Source organism: Patagioenas fasciata, chromosome 7 (genome assembly GCF_037038585.1).
Source record: "Patagioenas fasciata isolate bPatFas1 chromosome 7, bPatFas1.hap1, whole genome shotgun sequence".
Taxonomy (NCBI): domain Eukaryota; kingdom Metazoa; phylum Chordata; class Aves; order Columbiformes; family Columbidae; genus Patagioenas; species Patagioenas fasciata.
Genome location: NC_092526.1, coordinates 26727268 through 26743609, shown reverse-complemented (window position 1 = coordinate 26743609; position 16342 = coordinate 26727268). Strand labels below are relative to the sequence as shown.

At 38.8% G+C, this 16342-nt stretch overlaps 1 long non-coding RNA gene across 1 annotated transcript in view; it reads right to left on the bottom strand.

The window, feature by feature from the left end:
• LOC136102947 (uncharacterized) overlaps window positions 1-16342 on the bottom strand; it is an 88433-nt gene that overhangs the window by 56084 nt on the left and 16007 nt on the right. The window contains exons 3-4 of the long non-coding RNA XR_010651529.2: window positions 15536-15699; window positions 9514-9593 (exon numbers count right to left, since the gene is read on the bottom strand). This is a non-coding gene — a long non-coding RNA (uncharacterized lncRNA). The remainder of the gene's footprint in view (window positions 1-9513; window positions 9594-15535; window positions 15700-16342) is intronic.

Here is a 16342-nt window from a genome sequence, read left to right as displayed (position 1 = left end):
GGAACTTCAAAGTTGCACAGCATTGTACCATACAGATGCTTTTGAATTCAAGCTCACAAGTGGCCCTGAGGGACACAAAGGGACGAGGAACACACAGCCCTTCAGTGCTGTCGCTTTGAACCTGATTATCATCACCCTAAATGAAGTAGAAGCAAGTAACTTCCTTAAATTTACACAGAAAACTTCTTCTTGAAACAGCAACAGAATATGCAGATGGAATTGCAGAATTCCACCTCATCAATAAAGATGAGGGAGTCAGCAGCAACACTTATCCCAAGCTTTTATATAGCCTGGTCACGCTCAGCACCTAGGTGACTATTTGGGTACCACAGTTTTACGTGCTGCAGGCAATTAACAGGTGAGCTCAGTTTAGTTATTAATGTTATGGGGCTTTTTTAAATCACAAGGTGTTAGCAAATTTAGCCTGTTTTTCAATAAAGTCACTCAGCATTTTAGCAGTACTTTTTCATTCCAGTCTCAGGATGCACTCTCATACCCAGAATAGCCCAGAGGAAATCTAATTTTTATGCTCATTCTAAAGAATTTGAGGCTGAGATGCAGAGGTTAAGTCTCAGACAAGGCCACACATTAAGTGTGCAGAAGAACCGGGAGCAGAGGTCAACAGCTCTGATTTTCAGTCCCCTTAGCCTGAACACACAGCTCCTTGAGAACAGCTAGTTCCACAGGAATTCTCTCAACAGTAACCAACAATCAACTGCCTTTAAAGTAAGATTCACAATCTCCTGGTTCATTATTAATGTGCAAACAACGGGGAACTGAAAAGTGACTGCAACATCAAGAGACTGTTGTGAGTTTATGGTTATTTTTAATGACAAAAGTGCTCCTCCCCACATAGTTAATATCAAAATTATATCAATAATCCAGCTATTTTTTCTCTTTTTCACATCACAATGAACACAACAAAAGAATTTTACTGTGGAACACCTAACATATTCCTGTGATGAGAAGAAGCATCAGCTACACATATTCTTCTATATGGGTAGCACACTACTCTTCAAGTCCATTAGCAATGCCAGGGCAGCTGCAAAACATGGCTACAGCTAAATACCATTGCCCAAAATGAATGCTGTTTCTTTCCTCCAATGAACTGATTTTTATTCTTCCCTCTTAGCTAGAGCTTCGTAACCATATATAGTGTAACTCTTGCAACAGGTGTGGCCCCGAATACTGAAAAAACATCTGCAGACAAGATTTGTCTCTTTTTTTATGCCGTGAGCAATGAAGTGAAATTTTGCCTTTTTGCTCTTAGGACGAGAGCTCTGGGACTAATTCAACTGCAGATTTTTCCTTTTTCTCCTGCCTAACACAGATCCTGTTCTAATCTAATGACTAATGCTAGAGCCAGAAAAGGAACAAATTTATCCCAGCAGGAACAAAACCTCAGGATGAAATAAAGAAGCTATTTTATACAGTGCTAAGCAACTAAGAGTTTAAATTTTTTTAAAAAAAATCACATTAACATCAGTTACTTCACACACAGTAGTAGTGTTTTATTTCTGTCCTACCACAGCATTTCAGTTTCTTATGTGTAAAAGTAATCTGAATGGAAATTCCACATGAATTTTGGTTGTCAAGCTTCTGATCTGCTACTACCTCGTAAATGATAAACTACCAAAACTTTAAAACATACTGTGCTTCAAAAAAATTTGAAGAAAATTATTAGGTAGGAGAAAATGAAAGAAAAAAATGTGAAAACTGAAGGTTATCAGAAAGAAAATGTTATGGCCTGACACCCTTTGTCTCTTCTTCACAGACGAGCAATCAATCCAAACTGTTCAGGAATATTCAGGTCCAGATTTGATTTATCTCAGTGGGAAAATCAAAACAGATCCAAACTGAAAAGGAACTAAGAATCAGAGACTGAGTACTGTTGTTGTAGGTGGATTTGTCCAGCACGTTATCCCACTCCCTCAGGTTTAAGAGACAGAAGTGGGACTATTTTGCTGCCAGAAAGAGTAACTGCCAAACCAACAAGAATAATGAACTGCACTTTACAGAGAAGGCAATGGTTGTAGCCTGTTGTATGCTCAGATACTGGATAATGCAAAACCAGATAGAGTGGCGCCTATGCAGTCTAAGCAGCAAAGGATGGTCAGAGCTATCTTGGAAAAGAGCTGGGTGGTGTTTATTTTCTGCTTCATCATTAAGTCTTTGCACAATAATTACTACCCATAAAGTCTTGAAATAACATTTTCAGTACTCTAGCACTATGCTCTCTATAAACACTAGGAATGGTACATATAAATACTCCAGCCAAAGGAGCCACTAAACTACTATTAAGAAGGCAGTTTACCCAGCAACTTCACCAGATACAGACATCTGCCACCTGGGTGGTAACTACAGGTTCTACTATCAGTGTGAAAAATCTCCGAAACAATTGAAGGCAACTGTGTACACACAAACATCCAAGAAATTTCTGAGTCACCAGGATTTCTATTTAAGGATTCATTGGGTACTATAAGGCCTTCCCAATTATCAGTAAAAATAATAAAGAACAAAGTAGGTTGCTCTCTTGTGTGCTTTTTACATTGTAACCACACCCTCTGCCATTCAAGTAACAACAGTATAACACTCCACAGCTTGTTCTCATATAGCTCTTCCAAAGTATCAAGTATTGCATTTTTCTCAGTCAGATAAATATCACTTTGGAGTTCAGTTATTTGATTTAATCTTTATACTGCAGCAGAAAGTTAATCCATTTTATGAGGCATGCAAGCAGCTGTTTAACAAAGCCACCAACAACTACCTTTTAGGAAGGGACATAAATAGCCAGAGTGAATTCTATTTATAAGCCTCTAGTTCTGAGCCAACATTCCTTTCAATTCCTCTGCCAGACTCACAAAGGAGATACAAGAATTGAACCAAAAAGAGACAAAAGTTGACCTTCAACAGTTGGGGGAGTTTGGGATACAGGTCTGAATTTGAATGCCAGAGCTCTGGGGGATTCTACTTTTTTCATCTGATTCACATCCATCAGCTTGATATCACTTCTCAGAATACAGAAGACGTTCCATTAACAACCCATAATAGAGCTACAGATTTTGAATACTAGCAGAAAACTCTGGATATTCGCTCACATTTATGCCAAAGGATGGCCACCACATGATAATTCTGTGAATATACTTTGTGTCCTTTTCTGAAACCCAACATTAAGCCATTGAATCAATTGCATTGATTTCAGTGCAAACTGTGATATTGAGTCAGAACAGAACACCGTCTAAGTAAGTTCTACAACTGATTTCTTAACACTGCATATTTGAATACTGTTAATTAAAAAGAAGGTATTCATGTTCCTGATCAGACCATTCTTCAGTACAGGGAAGTGGCATGAAGAAAAAACAAAAACAAACAAAAACCAAACAACCAAAACCAAACAAATAAAAACAAAATAAAAAAAATACACACACACACACAAAAAAAAAAAAAAAAAATCACAAAACACACACACCACACCCAAACCTGAAATGATAAACCATAGATCAACAAGTTACAGACTAAGAAAAACATGTTTCTAAAGCGAGGTCTGTATTAAATAAAAATTAACCATTCTCTAGGTAAGATATGCTATTAACACCAGGCTGTGAACCTTCCCAAAAGAAAGGAGGACAATGCAAATTACAGATGATAAAACAAGTGAAAAAGCAGTTAGAATCAGTCAGCAGGGAAAAAAATATGACACCCCGTGTATCAGTAAATAATTTATGCAAGAAAGCAAACCTATACGACTTTTTTCTTAATTCTGTTAAAAAGAGATGAGCTAAATTCTACCCAGAAACAGATAACCTGGCTCTTATAACAAGCCTGGATGTCTGAAGAAACTAATTCGCTGGATATTTCTCTCCATTTATTATTAACTGCAGTGTTCTGAACAGCTGATGTTTTCTGAATCCAAAAGGCAGACACGTCAGCAGAAGATGAACTCCAGTACACCCAGTTATGTCAGTATCCTGCATGGTTTTTATCACTGGGTGTGAACTGTAACTTCCAGGCATGTGAAACTCAGATGTGGTTTCTCAGACAATCACGGTAAAAAAAATTCCTCATATTTAAAAAGTAACTTATACATGGGGAATTAGTAGTGCATAAAATCAACCATAATTGCAAGAGAATTATTTTGTTGCTTCCTTACTAAAACCAGAAATGTTTTATAATTGTGCTCCTTGTGTGTTCAGGGAAGTTTTACATAATGAATTAACCTGGATTCTTCACCCTTGTAATTCTGAAGACAAGCTGCGGTCCAATGGGAAAATATTTTCAAATTATGGATTTCTACAATTATTCATAATTTTATTAGAAATAAGTAATGTAAATTTAAGTTTGAACAACAGATATCCATGTTTCAAGATTATTCTTATTTCAATTTCTACAAAATCAGTGTCTAAGTGAGAAGATTTGTATATTAAGATGCAATAGGCTCTGTAGCATGCACAGAGTATAACGAGCCTGTCCTTGGGCAACCTTATCTATTCTCAAGGATTATTAATTACAAACTCCATGTCAATGATTCCCAGATTTCTTTCCTCCTCACTCACTTCCCTTTTGTTCACACTTATAATTTAAACTGCTGCTACAGAATCTTCTCCAGATGTCCTCTTGCCAAATGAAAATCAGCGTGTCAAAGTCAGCTCCTCCTCTCTCCTCCCAAATCCTTCCCTTCTGTTGTGCTGTGACTGTCAACAACCACCCTCCCTAACCCACAAGCCCTTGAGGACTGGTATTAATATCATTTTCAGCTCTTCTCCACTTGCAAAGGTTCCGCACACCCGAGCACACACTTAATGTTAATCCTACTGCCTTCCATATAATCTCTCTGCCACGAAGTTTCAAAATACACATCGAAGTGCCACAGACTGGCTGAATGAAAGGATTTAGCAGCCACAGAAGACCTTATTTAAATTTGGCAGAAAAGAAAATGGAAACTCTTACTCCTGCGAAGCAAGATGTATTTGCTTGCTCATATCAACTATTAATCTTGGTTTTCTACATACAGGTATAGAAAAATGAGAATGATACAGAATGCAAAATAATCATTAGCAAGCAAACAATACTTCAGGCACTTACTAAAAGAGAAAACCCCATCTCTATCAAGCAAGGCTGTCTACTGTGTAAGTCTTACACAATATCAGGTCCTGCTCCCATTCCACAGTTTGGTGACAGTTATGCCTTTGCTACTGAACATATAACTAAACCACCCATCGCTACTGAGCTTTTTTGATCACTTATTCATCTTGATTCTTTTTACTATCCACACAATTTTAATTAATCCATGGACTCTTTGATTACCTTTAGATCTAACCCTTTAACATAATTAACATAATTAAAAAGAAGAGTCCTTTCAGCTATGTTTTCAAGATAATTTCCTCTTTAGTCCATGTTCTTTAGGATTTCTTATCTTCCTCAAATCAGTCAAGTCCAATGTATATTCTGCATTATCATGCTGAAAGATTAAATTTGAGAAACTTACCTATTCCAGTTTCATAAATATGTACCATTTTCAATTACAAGAGACAGTCTTCTTGTCTCAAGCATCTTAAGCAAGTTGCCTGAAATAATCTAAATCGGATTTTCAGTTTATAAAATCAGAATTTGCTCTCATCTTGTAACCTGACTGCTGTATTTTTTCATGCAGCTGCTCTGACAGTTACAGTCTATTTAATTTCAGATAAAACCACCAAGTTTATGCTGTGTTTGCCAGAATTATTAGTTATTTTTATGTAGAGCTAAATATTATTTACTGGCTGGCAAGAGGGTTCATGTATGTTATAGATATTTAACATTTATCTAGTTTAAATGGGCAAAATGTTGCCTAATCTCAATATTTCTCAACCGCTGAGTGATATAATTCCCTCAGCACTGACTACAAAAAAATATATCCATAAAATATTTTCAACTTACAGGATATGATCACTACTGACTGATGCATTTGACTTGTGAATTCTGATTAAGAAAATAGTTTCCAGAAGTACCCAGTTAACGTAAAGCCAAAATTCCATGATTTTTTTTTTTTTGGGGGGGAATCCCAAGAGATTAAATGTTGTTTCCGTTGCCTTTGAACTTATCCTCTCCTAGTTAATGGATGTTTTCATTGTCTGCTGCTCGTATCTTTATAAGTACCATCTGAGTCTGTCATTTCACATGCTGTGACTCAAAGATTTCTGTCTATCAGTTTAGCTCATAAAAAGGGCAAAGCAAGCAAGCACAGAGCCATATGGGAATGTAAGTACAACTAATTACTGACTTGATTTAGTTTCAGCCAAGCTTGGACTTTATCCTAGTACTTTCTTCACATAAGCCGTTATGTCACATGCTAGGCAAAGTAAGAGATAAAGAAAATTCAGTCTAGGTTAAGAAGTCAATAAAATGTTTGCAGAAAATCTGTTTCCTAGAGTTCAGAAAAGCCCCCTAGAGACTAGGCTGTCCAGCTCCCCAGACTGCACTGCTGGCTAGCACCCCCATTTCCTACCAAATAATCATTCAAATAAAGCTTGATTCTTTGAGATGTGGGGAGCTGATGGGAAAGCCAGTCCCAGCCCAAGCCCATACTCAGGCTCCATTTCTCTGGAAACAGGCAATGGTTTGGAGTACAACACACTCCATGCCAGCATCATCCTGGAACACTGGATAGAAACTGATCTTCCCTCAAGAGAAAACAGTCTTCCAGAAGGCACAAGTGCACCATCAGCAGATTCCACACAGATTCTGCAGCAGAGAATATATATAACCAACCACATACTAACCCATCCTACTGAGGTGTCATGCTTTAAAACAATTGTAGTAGTATACCTGGAGGAAAGCTCTAGAATTACAGTTTTAAACAGCTTTTGTATGCTGTTTTCTGGTGGTTCTCAAAGATTCAAAAGCTGGTTTTCTATTTAGGGGGTTTGTGGGGGGTTTTGTTTGTCAGTAGTGGTGGGGAGTTTCCTGTTGATTTTGGTTCTTTTTTAAAAACAGCCTTCTGCTTTCACTACAGGAGATTAGTACAGAAAGCCTTTTAGAACCTTTGTGTATTTAAAGGATTATTTAAAGAAAACATGAAAAAATTCAAAGACACATCTGTGAGGAATATGAAGGCAGTGTACAAAAAAAATCCAAACACACACATGAACCCCCAAAAAACCCACCAAACAAACATCTGAGACAACATCAGATAAAGTAAGAAGAGGAAGAGTACTACAGAGAAAATAAACAACTGGAAATTTTTATATTTGAGAAAAGACACGACAAGATGAAGAATCACATGGAGTAATTATTCTTTTATTGCTTTATTCCACTGGGAAAAGAATTTTTGTTTTTAAGTGAAGCTAACTTACACTTGGTTTGGGTTGTTAAATTTTGGTTGCTTCTGCAGGACATTCATATACTGACAAGTTTTTAGAGCCTTACTTTAATTAATTTCTCCAACTTAAACAATGGTCCTGTCATTCAAATGCATTTTCATTTACCTTATTTTTAGGCTTCATACCTTAACAACACTAGCACTCAATGTTCAGAGGTCACATAACACTTCCGTATTTCGGCACGTAATTTTCATAATACAAGGATTAATTAAGGCACAGAGCCTGTATATTGAAGAGTACAATGGCAAGAAAAAGCAGGAAACAAGCGTTCTCCTAAATTTCAGGTTTGTACTCTTATATTCAAAATCTCCTCAGGATTAGCACAAAGAAACAGTCCATCATTCTCAACATGGCTCATCTGAACAAGCTTATAATTTCACTCAGCACAATAGCATCAACGTTAATAAAAGAAATTCAAATCCCTTCAAACTAAATACATTACCAAACCAAATTAAGGAAGATAATAGCATTTGTGTAGAAACAAACAGCTGAACACAATACTTGGCTTTTATTCCCTTGCTAGATTTATTGAGAAGTTGGAAGCCAAAACTCTCTTCCTTTTTTTTTTTTTGTTTTTGTTTTTGTTTTAATTTAATGCCAGTATCTAGAAAAAACATCTGGTTATTCTACACAATATTATAACTAAAATTGCCAGAGAACAGAACATCTTTCACAAAGAGTACTGAATGTACCTCTCAACTTTCTCAGGTTTTATTTTCAAAATGATAAGGACTGTTTGTTGCTTGCTTTCGTGTCTTCCCATAGAGAGGCAATTCTTTTAAAGGATTCACTCTTGGGTCTTACCACCTACTTAGTGATATCAAAGACATGGTTTTGTTTGAGGGATGCAATTACTGTTAGTTATTTGGACCACAGAGAATCACTTCAATATACAGTCTTTGAGAAACACTGAGATCTGAAAGGCGGTTTTAAGTATGTTTTACTAGTAGAAGATTCTAATGTACATGTCACTGCATCAGGATGAATAAAAAAATGGAAAAAAACCCACAATTCTTCATCCTGGCTTTTCCTACAGGTTACGCTCATCACCAGGATCAGTACAGTTTTTTAAATGGCAATTGAAGTAATCTAGAACATCATGCAAGATTTTTGTGTGTATATAAGTCAATTCTTACTGCAACTGACAACTTAATTATACTGCACAGTAATGCTTCAAATTCCACATGAATTTAAAAAATATCTTGCATAATCATATTTTTCTTTTTGTGGTTTTGTCAACATAGATACAGACTGCAGATGCTGTAACACAGAATTTGCAGCACAATTTTCTGAACTAGCATCACAAAAAAAAAAAAAAGGTGTGAATAGACCTAGATCATGTATTTATTTTGGCCATTTCTTCTGAAACATTGTGGTTCTATTTATTCTAAACAAATTTTAATAATACTTTGTTAATCTTCCTGACTACTTGTTTTCATATATTTAACTTGTCTTATTCAGAAGAAATTAAAAGAGAGAAAAAAGGAGGGGGGGAAAAAAAAAAAAAAGAGAGAACATTGGCTTTAAGAGTTCTTTTGTAGGTTACTTTGAACATCTGAGTACAAGTAGTTGAATTCATGACATGATATCCGTTCCCCACCTGATATGCATCATTATACTACTACTGATTACACTGGAGCTATGCCATTAATATCTAACAAGTCCTTGAACTAGGAAAATTCATAACAAGTGAGAAAGCTACCAGATTATCAAGCAGAGTACTTCAGTCAAATATTGAAAAAAATCTGTACAAATGGTCATGCTATATTTATTTGCCTTTTGGTAAAAAGTGTCCTGAGAACTTAGAAATATCTGAAAATGAGATAGAGAGCCAATTTGCCTTAACAAGTAAAACCACTATATTTTATAATAAGTTCTGCCCTATTACAAGTATAGCAAAAGCTTTCTGTCCTTGTAAGCTGTTGCTCCAATGTAGCGTATACTGGAAACATGAGAATACTCAGAAAAAGATGAAACAACAGCAAGCCAGACAATTACAAAGTCAAAATATCAGAGAAGAAAACTCAAGTAGCTACTGTCTATAGCAACCTGTTTGGAAGTAAGCATCTGTTTACACACTATAACAACTTGGAATCCTTCTGAAGATTAACCCCTGTTGACAAAACTCCCAAATAAAATAAAGTAATTCTGATACCTGTTTGGTTTGTGGCTGTGTCAAAGTACAAGTCCAATTTTCTTGCAACAATCCTCTCCTTTCTAAACAAGACTGTTTACCTGGAAATACAAAAGCAAGTATTTAAAGAGTTTAGGTCTTTTACCAGTAGAATCTATAGCTACTTTACAATAACAGAAGAGATTTAAAATTTGCTGAATATTGTTTTCTCCTAATAGCTTCACATTTTTCAAATTTTCATTCTCAAGTGACAAATTCATAAATCAGATAACTTTAAAATCAAATAATAGATAATTCTGAGTGCTGCCTACATAGAAACACTAGCAAATAAGATGGAGCCAAATATATATTCCCTAAGTAAACATGGGTATTTTCCTTGTCGGCTAGAATATTACTTCACCTAAACCAGCAATAGGACAAGCCGAAATACATCACTGTCCTCAGAGCAACCTCTATGGCTTGGCGGCCATCCCTCAGCATCAGGGACAGTATGATAGCATTCTCTGCAAACACTACAATGGAGGCAGTTGTTCCACTCAATGGCCAAACTTCTTTTAGCTTCAACAGGCTAACTCTTCATCTCTTTCCTTATGTGTACACTGTTCGTATGATAGATGACATGCATATTATATATGACATATTATAAACTACAGTATACTGTGATTCAACTGAAGTGTCTAAATGAAAAAGTTATATAAAAGGAACTGTTCTCTGCCTTTATTAATTACTGTCTATCACCATAAAGCTTTTACTTGACTGAGGTTTGCTCCAAGTATCACAGTATCAGAGTATGTTTGGGATTGGAAGGGACCTCAAAAGATCATCTAGTCCAATCCCCCTGCTGGAGCAGGAACGCCTAGGTGAGGTCGCACAGGAATGTGTCCAGGCGGGCTTTGAACGTCTCCAGGGAAGGAGACTCCACAACCTCCCTGGGCAGCCTGTTCCAGTGCTCTGTTACCCTCACTGAGAAGTTCTTTCTCAAATTTAAGTGGAACCTCTTGTGTTCCAGCTTGATCCCATTGCCCCTTGTCCAATCATTGTTTCCCACTGAGAAGAACCTGACTCCATCCTCATGGCACTCACCCTTTATATATTTATAAACATTAATAAGGTCACCCCTCAGTCTCCTCTTCTCCAAACTAAAGAGACCCAGCTCCCTCAGCCTTTCTTCATAAGGGAGGTGCTCCACTCCTTTAATCATCTTTGTTGCCCTACGCTGGACCCTCTCCAGCAGTTCCCTGTCCTTCTTGAACTGAGGGGCCCAGAACTGGACACAATATTCCAGATGGGGTCTCACCAGGGCGGAGTAGAGGGGAAGGAGGACCTCTCTCGATCTACTGACCACCCCCCTTGTAATACACCCAAGGATGCCATTAGCCTTCCTGGCCACAAGGGCACAGTGCTGGCTCATGGTCATCCTGTTGTCCACCAGGACCCCCAGGTCACTTTCCCCTACACTGCTCTCTAATAGGTCATTCCCCAACCTATACTGGAACCTGGGGTTGTTCCTGCCCAGATGCAGGACTCTACACTTTCCTTTGTTAAATTCCATCAGGTTATCCCCCGCCCAACTCTCCAGCCTGTCCAGGTCCCGCTGGATGGCAGCACAGCCTTCTGGTGTGTCAGCCACTCCTCCCAGCTTAGTGTCATCAGCAAACTTGCTGATAGTACACTCAATTCCCTCGTCTAAATCGTTAATGAATATATTGAATAATATTGGCCCCAGTACTGACCCCTGAGGCACTCCATTAGATACTGGCCTCCAACCGGACCCCGCACCATTGACCACCACTCTCTGGCTTCTCTCTTTAAGCCAGTTTGCAACCCACCTCACTACTCTATTGTATAGACCACACCTCCTCAACTTAGCTGTGAGGATGCTGTGGGAGACTGTGTCAAAGGCTTTACTGAAGTCAAGGTAGACCACATCTACCGCTCTGCCATCATCCATCCACCTTTTCACATTCTCATAAAAGGCTATGAGGTTGGTCAAGCATGACTTACCCTTGGTAAAGCCATGCTGACTGCCCCTAATGACCCTCTTATCCCTGATATGCCTTGAGATGACACCAAGGATAAGCTGTTCCATTACTTTCCCAGGGACAGAGGTGAGGCTGACCGGTCTATAATTACCCGGGTCCTCCTTCTTGCCCTTTTTGAAGACTGGAGTGACATTTGCTTTCCTACAATCCTCAGGCACCTCTCCCGTTTCCCAAGACTTGGCAAAAATGATGGAGAGCGGTCTAGCAATGACTTCAGCCAGCTCCCTCAGCACCCATGGATGCATCCCATCTGGACCCATGGATTTATGGATGTCCAGACTATTTAATTGTTCCCTAACCCAGTCCTCATCAACTGAAGCAAAATCCTCCATTAACCTGGCTTCATCCGGGGTCTCAGGGGTACAGGGTTCCCCAGGACAGCCTCCAGCGGAGTAGACAGAGACAAAGAAGGCATTCAGCAATTCTGCCTTCTCTGTGTCTTCTGCCACCAGAGCACCCACCTCATTCATCAGTGGGCCTACATTGCCTCTGGTATTAGTTTTATCTGCTATGTATTTGAAAAAGTTCTTCTTGCTGTCCTTGACCCCTCTCGCCAGCTGTAATTCTAAGGAGGCCTTGGCTACCCTAGCTGCCTTCCTACATCCTCTAACAGCAGCCTTATATTCCTCCCAAGTGGCCAGTCCCTGCTTCCATGACCTATAAACTCGCCTCTTCTGCTTGAGCATACCCAACAGATCCCTATTCAACCACGCAGGCCTTCTGGCTCCCTTCCTCGACTTCCTACGTGTGGGGATGCTCTGATCCTGAGCGTGGAAGAAGCCATCTCTGAATGCAATCCAGCTCTCTTGGGGCCCTTTTCCTTCAAGCAGTCTTGCCCATGGGATTTCCCCCAGCAATTGCTTGAAAAGGCCGAAATTAGCCCTGCCAAAGTCCAGGGTTGCAATTCTACTTGCTATTTTGTTCCTGCCACACGAGATGCTGAACTCCACCATCTCGTGGTCACTGCAACCCAGGCAGCCCTCAACCTTTACTGCTTCGACCAGACCCTCTTTGTTAGTGAGCATGAGATCCAGCAGTGCACCTCTCCTAGTTGGCTCCTCCACCATCTGCATGAGGAAGTTATCATCAAGGCACTGGAGGAACCTCCTGGACTGTGGCTGGCTGGCTGAATGGTCCTTCCAGCAAACATCAGGGAAGTTAAAATCACCCACAACAACCAGGGCCTGTGACTGTGAGGCCACTCTCAGCTGCGCATAGAAGGCCTCATCAACTTCCTCAGTCTGATCTGGTGGCCTGTAATAGACACCTACAACCGTATCACCCCTGCCAGCCTGTCCCTTGATCCTGACCCATACACTCTCAACTCGTTCCTCATCTGCTCCTGGGCAGAATTTAGTACGTTGACAGGAAATTATATTCCATATACCATGCCATCAGTATTTCTGTTTAATTCTAATGGGAGGAAAAAAAACCAAACCTCTAAAGATATCCTCTGACAGACATATTCCATTTTAGTCAGAAATACTTACAGAAATGCATAAATTATGTACTTCAACTTATAATATTATGTCTTCAGGTCTTGCTTCTTTGACCATGTCTATGTGCTGCCTCTTCTCATAAATATTAGAAACATTCTTAGCTGTATTGATTAAGTAGTAAGTGCGTAATACATTAAATTATAGCTCTAGAAGTGGATACAATAATGTATCTTTAATTTGCCTTGATCTTGCTTCATATGATTATGTTATTAAAGAAATCAAGCAGTGAGGCCTGGAGTCCTCTTCTATGGTCTTTTTCAAAAGCATCAAGCAAAGTATACAGACTAAGGGACAATTCTCAGGATGGAGAAGGGTCAGGAGCGTGCACAATTGAGAGGGCAGGAGAAGGCAGTTTTATTCACCTCGATCAATGACCTGGAGAAGGGAGGGAGTAATTAATCTACCAGTCTGTGAATGGTATTGTGCTCTTTCAGGCAATCAAATAACATGCCCTAGCAAGTAACTCAAGTCACCAAAGTCTGTAAGCAGGGAAGATCATGGCAGAACTTCCATGTAGATAAGGGTAAGAGAACACACTGCAAGAAGGGGAAGGTGGGGACAATCTAAACCATGCCAACATGACACTGAAACTAGGACTGGCAGTTAAAGCTTCAGAAAAGGACACTGGAATCATCAACCGGCTGTTCTCTGAAATCAGTGACTCAAACAGGCAGTGTCAGCCAAAAAAGCCAACAGATCATCAGGCGTCATTCAGGAAGGGTATGAAAAACAAGACAAAGTGCTTCGTTTTGTGACTGTATAAAATCTTGCTCTATCCTCATCCTGAGTGCTGAATGGTCTGGTCACCTTGGAAAGGATGGATGCCTCTGAAAAGGACGGAATCAACTTAGAAGAGGCCAATGAAGGGCAACTGAAAATATCAAGTGGATGGAATGGCTGCCTTATAAGGACAAACTAAATAGGCTGGGACTCTTCAAGGGCAAAGGGGAAGGCTAAAAGGGGACAACATAACAAAGGTTCAGAGAAAGCTTCAACAAATTCATGATCTGAAACCCAGAAACAGAGACAGGTCAGAAGTGTAACCTCTAAGATGTCTGAAACAACAGTTCTGGATGCTGAGAAAGAAGGAAAGGTATATTGCCACGGGCAACAAAACAGTTGGATAATTCCAATCAATTTAATTAATTGCCAGTTAAAAATGGTTCCTTTTCTTCTGCTGCTCCTCAATTCTCACTCCACTCCTCTGGTGTGCGATCTTACCATAGCCACTGTCACTTCGGGGGTTGTACCTTCTCCTATGCCTTCTCCACAATGCTATTACAGTGGTAATATTCCTTATTATCAGGTACTAACTCTTGGACATCACAGTTACTGTGCTTCTAAAAGGAAATGTTAGTCCCCATCTTGGCAATAAGAGTTGAATTCCCACCAGGATGCAATCTCTATTTGTTCTCAAATTAAAGAAAAATAGATTTGTAAAATAATTTAGCTAAAAACATCTTAGTTATTTGTTGTACCTTTTAACCAACAAATAATTCAACAGAGCAATTTGTTTCATTCTCTATTCTAAATATTTATCAAAGCATTTATGACAGAAGCTCTCCTAGCTATAAATTTCCTTAAGATATTATTTCAATAACTTTCTCATCTAAAAGAGAACTTGCAGCTGTTGTGTTCTGAAAAATTTTGGCAGGGATATATTTTTATGTTGTGGATGATGTCACCATCTTGTGACAAACTACAAAATGCTTTTGGCTGGGTCAGCTTTTGTCTAGGCCACAGTTATCTACATTTATTTTAAATCTCTGGTTAAAATTATCTTTAATATGCACACACATGCAGACATACAGCAATGAAAAGTAATTTATTTTGTTGGTTTCATTTGACTACTTCTCAATAGTAACATTTAATTAACAAGTGGTATCGAGAAGATTTACATGGAAATTGGGTATTCAGCTTCACCTTTTGACAAATATTCTCCGAGCACACATTGTATCTCAAATAATTGTTTTCTAGCAGGAAAATTTTTTTCCAAACAGGGCTGATCCCATGCATCAGTTTTAACAGCTGGCAAAGGCAGCAGTTTCCTAAGGCCTCAAATGGGACAGCAAAAATCACCATAAAAGCAGAGGCTGTGTGAGAAGCTGGGGGTGGAAGACCATGCAGCTGTCAGGTTGCCCTCCAAAAGGGCTGGGCATGAAGAAGGGAAGACGTGGAAGCACGCAGAAGGGGAGGCTGAAGATTGACCAGGCTGCCACCTCCACAGAACTGAGTTTTGCCATCCCCAGGCCTGAGGACTAAATAAGTTAATTCAATTTGTTTAATGAGCTGGAAAGCTTCTAGCAAGCCCTGCTTTTAAATGTCTGGTCAGGAATACAGAAACCTTTCCAAAGCATTACATTTACTTCTTCCAGATAAATGTTTCCTTGGGGTAATGAATAAGGGTGTCGGGGACAGAAAAGGATACAGCCCTGTCGGGAACCTTTGCAAAGCAAAGCATTTTTCATCAGAGCATAAAGTCTTCTCAAAAATGTTAATTACCTTTCCTGTCTCCAAGACACTCTGCCCTATTTGGGAGCAATCCAGGTAGGAGGTCGGAAACGGAGTTTCCATGTACAAGGGCGTTTATGAATTTTTTTCCACAAAGTTTTGATTTATTTTCTTGGAGACGTAGATGAGGATCCTGTCTTCAGACTATTTTCTCCCTGAAAGATAGCCATGAAGGAAAAAAATAAAATGATCTGATATTATTACATACAAAATATCCCAGAGAATTTTTTCTGATGCTACGTCTGCTTCCAATATGAAAAATTCACATACTTTCTACTTAGAAAGGCATTTATGGTGGCTTTAAAACTCACTGAGAACACTGAGGGTATGTGCCAATCACAGACTACTAACAGAAGCCTGGCTTCAACTATATTCCAACGATTCTACAAGCCTTGACAAAAAATTTTTGAAAGCATACAGAATTGTAATAACATATTCGCAAATGCATTTCCCTTTTTGTGTTTTGTTTTTTTTTTTTTTTTTTTGTATTGAGTGACATTTACATATTGTGTTTGACTCTCATGAACTTCAGCAAATTACAGTTCCCCAAAGAGAATATTAGATTTCTGTCTAAGGGATTACGTTCCTCTCTGCGCATTATTTCTCATCTTCTAAACCAAGAAATATTCTTGAAGAACACATTTTAAAATATATTTGACCTTCAAAGTTCCAGTTTTATTTGCACTGTGGAGTCTATCAACTTGGCATGATAATAGGGAAAACCCAGACTCCACGATGTCATTCAAAATGAATTATCCATACAAAAGGAAAGCAATAATACAGAACATATTTAGTATT